The following is a 7,500-nucleotide window of genomic DNA, read 5'->3' as shown; positions in this document are numbered from 1 at the left end:
AATGACAATAATAATAAAAAACAACAACAATAGTAAAAAAAATAACAATAAAAATAACACTAGTAATAACATCATAAAAAAGACAATAGTAAAGCTAATAAATATACTAATAATAATGATACTACTACTACTACTAACAACAACAACAACAACAACAACAACAACAACAACAACAACAACAACAACAACAACAACAACAACAACAACAACAACAACATTAATAATAATAAAAATAATAATAATAGTAAAATAAAAAAATAATTATTATAATGATAGTATTAAAGGTAATAATAATGATAGTATTAAAGGCAATAAAAGTGATAATAACAATAATAATGTTAAAAGTAATAATGATAATAATAATATTGACAATAATGAAAATAAAAGTAAACACGAATAAGACAGTAAAGATAATTATTATATTGAAAGGGACGGCAATAATAACTAGAAATTTATCGTAGTCAAAGTCATGTGATATTATTATTGATGATGAGAACAATGGTAATAATGATAACGTTATATTCGATAATAAAAACAATACAAAAATAATAGTGTTAGTGTTTGTTGCAATGATAATGATTATGGTGATGATTATAATTCCCCTCATCATCAAACAAACACATGAACAAATATGACTGTCATAATTTTTGTTGTGGTGATGCCAAGTATGACAATGACAATGATATTAATGGTAAAACATTCTTCAACGTTGGTACTGTGGTAGAAAAACCCTCAATGCACATACAAGATTTATTGAAATTGACGTAAATCTAGTTTGATAGCTAAAAGAGGCGAAGGAAGAGTAATCGAAAGAGAGAAAGAAAAAAAGAAAGAAAGAAAATAAACCAGAAGTAAAACAAAACAAATCATACCCCGATATTCATCTTGTTCCCTATCTGTTAGACGACTAAACATTGCCTTTAAACCCACCGAGCATTTCCCTACCATTTTTCAGCACTCTCCGCTAAAAGTAGGACCCAACCATCACGAAATCTTCCATTGGTGAGGACATCTCCAAGCATACGTACCCTGGACACGGATTTCCTGTGTTTGTTTATTAGTCCTGCGTTCGCGTATATCCGTTCATAAATCCGTATGCACGAACTCGGCATATGCGAACGGGTCTGAACGGGTGTGTTTTTATGTTTGTTTACCAGGGAGGAGAGGGGTCGCGTTTAGCTACTTAATTGGAGAGGGATTTCAGGTGAAACAAGGTTATTGGTTCGCTGTATGTAGCCTCTTGTTTATCATGTACCACGGCATCGATTTATGAAGTCATACAAAGGTAATTGTTTTTATTTGATAAGTTTTATTATTATTATTTTATAGATGTTTGTGCGTAAATCGTGAATTTTGTTACTCAATCTCTTGTACCTAAATGTAATTTTCTTCTCATACTAAATGTTTTTATTTTATCTTTTTGGATAATATATTTTTTTCTCTATTCTTGTCTTTCTTTCAGTTTCTCTGCTTTTCTCCCCCATCTCTCTTTAACTGTCGATCTATTTCTTTTTACATTTCCGTCTTTTTCTCTCTGCTTCACTCCATCTCATATATTGTTTCCTCTCCCTCTCCCTCTCCCTCTCCCTCCCCCCCTCCCTCCCTCCCTCCCTCCCCTCCCTCCCTCCCTCCCTCCCTCCCCCGCCCCTACCCCCCTCCTCTCTCTCTCGCTTCTCCCCTTCTCTCTCTCTCCCTCCCTCTCCCATCTCTCCTCCCCCCTCTCTCCCTCTCTCTCTCTCTCTCCCTCCCTCCTCCCTACCCCCCCCTCCCCCCGCCCTTTCTCTCTCTCTCTCCTCTCTCTCTCCCCTCTCTCTCTTCTCTCTCTCTCTCTCTCTCTCTCCTCCTCTCCCCTCCCTCCCTCCCTCCCTCCCTCCGTCCTCCCTCCTCCCTCCCTCCCTCCCTCCGTCCCCTCCCTCCCTCCCTCCCTCCCTCCCCCCTCCCCCGCCCTCTCTCTCTCTTTTCTCTTCTCTCTCTCTCTCTCTCTCCTCTCCCCTGCTCCCTCTCCCTCTCCCTCCCTCCCTCCCTCCCCCCTCCCCCACCCTCCTCCCCTCTCTCTCTCTCTCCCCTCCCCTCCTCTCTCCCCTTTCCCTCCCTCCCTCCCTCCCTAACCCCCCTCCCCCCGCCCTCTCTCTCTCTCTCTCTCTCTCTCTCTCTCTCCCCTCTTTCTCTCTCCCCCCTCCCTCCCTCCCTCCCTCCCTCTCTCCCCGTCTCTAATCCTCCCCCTTTTCCCCTTTCCCCCATAACCTGTCGTCTGGCCAGGGTGTGCCGCATTGTGTCACTTCATATTTTTTTCTTTCAGAGAGAACCCCATAAACAGGACAGAGACAAAATGATTTAATCTCAAAAGTGCTTTCGCAAATACAACATCCTGAGAGGAAGTCCGGCGGGATGGGAGAGAAAAGGGAAAAAAAGGGGGGGGGGAGAAAAGAGGAAAGAGGAGGAGCAGGAAATGAGAGAGAGAGAGAGAGAGAGAGAGGGAGGGAGGGAGGGAGGGAGTGGAGAGAGAGAGAAAGAGAGAGAGAGCAGAGGAGAGATGAGGGAGGGATATGAGAGAGAGAAAGAGAGAGCGAGAGAGAGCGAGAGCGAGAGAGAGTTAGAGAGAGAGAGAGAGAATGATTCTCGCTCTCTCTGCTTCTGTCTCTAAGAGAGAGAGAGAGAGAGAGAGAGAGAGAGAAGAATAAGAAGAAATAGATAAATAGAGACAGAGAGAGAAAGAGAAAGAAAGAAAGAGAGAGAGAGAGACAAGAAAGAGAGAGAACTAGATTTCCTAGTAAAAAGACAATAGAAAGAAAGAAAAGAAAAAAACACAAAAGCAACAAAAAAAAAAAAAAAAAGACTTGTCGGTTCGTCAAATGAGTAAAGAAATTAAGTTTGTCGCAGGTTTTATTTCATTTGGGACACAACAGATGTTCGCCAGTCTCCAGCGTGTAACCTGCAGCTGAAACAATATATGCAGATGGATTTATAGAATTATTTGTAGTAATCTAATAGACCTGAGGGGAAGTGGGAAGGGAGGAAGCGGGGGGGGGGGGGGAGAGGCGAGAACATGGGAGACTGCGAAATGATGTCGAATATAGACGAGGATAAAAAATTTTCAGTCACGATTCGAAATCAGAAAGAAATTGTTCTTGTCGTAATCGATTATGTTATTATTATTTTATTGACAAGGTTTGCTTTCATTCATGCAAACACACACACACACAAACACGCACGCACGCACACGCACACGCACACGCACACGCACGCACACAAACAAACACAAATAACAAACAAGCAAATAAACACACAAACAAATACACACACACACACACACACACACACACACACATATATCTATATATCTAGATCTAGATCTATCTATCTATCTATCTATCTATCTATCTATCTATCTATCTATCTATCTATCTATCTATCTATCTATATATGCAGCAAGGCAGCCCGCTCGGCAGCACCGAACTAATCAGGGAAAGGTAAGGCTGTTTGCTGCTCGGCACCGGTGCTGACAAGGATGCTGCGAGGATGAAGGTGAAGTCAACGACGAACTGCCTTGGGGACGCCTACCCCTGATTTATCCCTTTCTGTATTATTTCCGTTACTATAATCATCAATATCAATTCTATTTTTTCCCATTTTCGTTGCTGTCGTTATTGCCATTATCACTGACCTGACACTAATCTATCAAAATGAATCTTCGGCGTGAAACATTACATCAGAATCTGGTTATGGTACTGTAGTGTAGAAAAATTTCTATAGTTGTCGTGTCTATTTCTGCTCCCCCCCTCCCCCTTCTCTCTTTCTCTCTTTCTTTCTCTCTCTCTCCCTCTCCCTTTCTATCTCCCTCTTCCTGTCTCTCTCTCCCTCTCCCTTTCCATCTCCCTCTTCCTGTCTCTCTCTCCCCCTCTCTCTCTCCCTTTCGGTTGCCTGGTGGACTCGCTCAGCCCAGAGAATCGGCAATTGTATACGCTACTACCAGGCGACCCAGAGCTGAAACAATGCCATTATAGTTATTATGGTAGTTTTGTCAGATGATACAGTGATTGCGGTTTTTTTCACTATGGCAGGGGTGAAAGAGAACAAGAGGGAGAAAGAGAGAGAGAGGGAGGGAGGGAGGAAGGAGGAGAGGGATGGGTGGAGGGAGGGAGGGAGAGGAAGAGAGGAGGGAGGAAGGAGATGGAAGGGAGGGAGGAAGAAAAAGGGGAGAGAGGAGGGATAGGGAGGGAGGAAGGGGCGAGGGAGAGGGAGGGAGGGAGGAAGAGAAGAGAGGAGAGAGAGAAAGAAGAGAGAGAAGAGAGAGAGAGGAGAGAAGAGAGAGTGAGAGAGAAGTAAGAAAGAGAGAAGAAAGAGAGAGAGAAGACGAGAGAGGAGAAAAGAGAAGGAGAGGAGAGAAAGGAGGATGAGAGAGAAAGAGATAGAAGAGTAAAAGAGAGAGAAGAGAGAGATAGAGAGAGAGAGGAGTGAGATATGAGAGAGAATAGAGAAGAGACGAAAGAGAAGATGAAGAGAGCTAGAAGGAAAGAGAGAGAAAAGATGACGAGACGTAAGGGATGAGAAAGAGACAGAGAGAGAGAAAAGGAGACAGAGAAAGAGGCAGAGAAAGAGACAGAGAGAGACAGAGAGAGACACACAGAGAGGAAGAGACTGAGAGAGACCACAAGAAAGATAAAGATAAAGAAAAGAAAGCTATTTCCGAGTACGATATCGTTCCCTAGACCCTCCATCCACGTCGAAAATTAGCATGAACTGGCTGCGTGCGAACTTTAACGACTCGGGCATTCGTACCTTGCTTTATGTCCAACTGGATATTAAAGACTTTTTAAGCATAGTCCTTTTAACTCTGCAGGTACGTTTGTAAATGCTCCTTTTGATGGGTTCGTTCTTTATCTTTCATGCTTCCCATTTTTGTTTCTATTTTTCAGTCTTTCTGTCCGTCTGTTTCTCTCTCTTTCTCTCTTCTCTCCCTCTCCTCTTCCTCTCCTTTCTCTCTCCCTCCCACCCCTCTCTCCCCTCTCTCTCTCTCTCTCTCTCTCTCTCTCTCTCTCTCTCTCTCTCCCCTCTCTTTCTCTCTTTCCCCTCCTCTCTTTCCCCTCCTCTCTCTCTCTCTCCTCTCTCCTTCTTCTCTCTTCATCTCTCTCTCTCTTCTCTTTCTCTCTCTTCTCCACCCCCCCCTCTCCTCTCTCTCTCTCTCTCTTCTCTATCTCTCTCTCTCTCTATCTCCCTCTCTCTTCTTCTCTCTCCTCTCTCTCTCTAAAACTCTCAATCTCTTTATCTCCCGCGTTCTTTTCTTCTCCCTCTCTACAAAGAACACACTCGCACAAACATACACTAAGTCAAAACACACAAGCAAACATACACATATTCACACAAATGAAAACAACAAAACAACAACAAAACGCACACATACCCACATCAACACAAGAATGAACACACACGTACACACACACTCACACCAACGCAAACAAACTCAGCCGCTATGTATAACACAAGTCAGAGTCCCAAATGACTGTTTCTTGCAATCCCAGAAGACATGCAACCAGCTCCATGTGTTGTTACGAGCCTAATGAGCCTGTTGCAAGGGTGCAAACGGGCGCTGCTTTGCTATCAGGCCAGAGTTTAACATTAGCACCTTCAGTATCTACGAGATGGTCCCCTCCCTCCCCCCTCAGTGCTTGCAAGTGATTTGTCCTCTTCTTGGTAAGATGGCTGCTTGGAAAATGTCACGATTAGGCGGAAGCAACTGTTGGTATTTTATGTAAAAGTAATCTGTTCATTTAGTAGTGGGGGTGTCATGGAAATGCGACTCGGTTAGTGGTGGTTCTGGTATATAGGGGAATGTTTGAGGTATAAAGGCTAGGCTGGTAAACGCTTTTATCATTCATTTATGGTAGCTAGTAGGAGATCCTTCCCTAAATAGCTGTCAATCCTATCACTCCCAATATCCTCATACACTAAGGCCTCTTGATACAATCCCCCTTACTATATCCTTCACCCTTTCTCCCCCTTCCTCTCACACATCTTCCCCGCCATATATCCTTCACCCTTCCTCCTTCAACGTTCTCCAACACGTACACCCCTTGATACCTCCTCCCCCTCCCCTTCAATATATCCTTCATCCCTTCCACGCCCACATCCTACAGAAACCACCCTTGATATCCTCCCAAACATCCTTCATCCTGCACGAACCTCCCACGAACGGCCTTCTCCCCACACATCCCAGGCCTTAATTATGTAAAGGTCCTGTCAGGTCACAAGAGGATGAAGATGATGACCTGGCTCGGTAAGGCCGACCTCCCGTGATCTCTCTCCCTCTCTCTCTCTCTATCCAAAGACCCCGAGCTAAACCAACACGCGAACTCCTCTGGGAAGAGTCTCTCAGCGATTATACTGAGGGATTTCCTGACGTCCGCCACTGTGAGGAGAAGCGCTGAACTTAATGCGTGTTCTTTGGAGAGACAGAAAAAAGACAGAGAGAAGAATTAGCTTAGAATATAGAAAAGATAATTAGTTGGGGTTACATTAGATGAGAATATAGAAAGAATATTGATCTTGAGATACACTAAATGAAAAAAAAAGATGGAGAGTAAAATTAACTTTGGATATACTAAATGAAGAAAAAAAAAACTAAAAAGACACGGATAGCTTAATGCGTGTTCATGGAGATAAAAATTATCTTAGAATATAGAAAGAATACTGAAGTAGGTTTAAAAAAATTTGTAAAGGGTTACGATGAAATTAAGCGTGTTCTTGGTGAGAGAAAAAAATAGAGAGAGGGAAAAGTAATTTAGAACTCAGAAGGAATGCATTGAAAAATAGTATAAGGAGTCATGATAAACTTGATGCGTGTTTTTTAGTAAGAAAAAATGAAAAGGAAAAATAACTTGGATAAAGAATATTGATTTAGAATACATTAAAAAAATATATATATTGAAATGAATTATCTAAAAAACAAAAAAGGAATATTAGTTTGAATTAAAAAAAAAATTAAATAAATGTAAGGAATTCACCGTATCTGCTCGTGAGGACGATAGATAAATAGATGAGTAAGGGAAATTAACTAACAGTACATACAAAAAATGCGTAAAGAAGGAGAGTCAATATAAAACAGACAGACAATATAAATTAATAAAGACGAGACATTAAAACCAGAATACATTTTCAAAAAAGAACTTATAAGTGAGACAAAAAAGAAGATGAAGTTGAAGGAAAAGTTGTTGCTTGAAGTTACCAGTCATCAGGTTAGGATTTTAAAACTTATTTTAAAAACTTATTCCTCTGTGATTCCCAAAGGCTGTTACCACACACACGCATCTCGCTCTTCCTCTGTTCCAATGTGGCAGGAAAAACGGAAATGGAGGAAAGGAATTACGAGAGAGAGAGAGAGAGAGAGAGAGAGAGAGAGAGAGAGAGAGAGAGAGAGAGAGAGAGAGAGAGAGAGAGAGAGAGAGAGAAGAGAGGAAGATGGAAGGGTGGAGAGAGAGAGAAAGAGAGAGAGATGGAGAGAAA

This window comes from Penaeus monodon, chromosome 10, assembly GCF_015228065.2.
Source record: "Penaeus monodon isolate SGIC_2016 chromosome 10, NSTDA_Pmon_1, whole genome shotgun sequence".
Taxonomy (NCBI): domain Eukaryota; kingdom Metazoa; phylum Arthropoda; class Malacostraca; order Decapoda; family Penaeidae; genus Penaeus; species Penaeus monodon.
Note: the sequence above shows the minus strand (reverse complement) of the source record.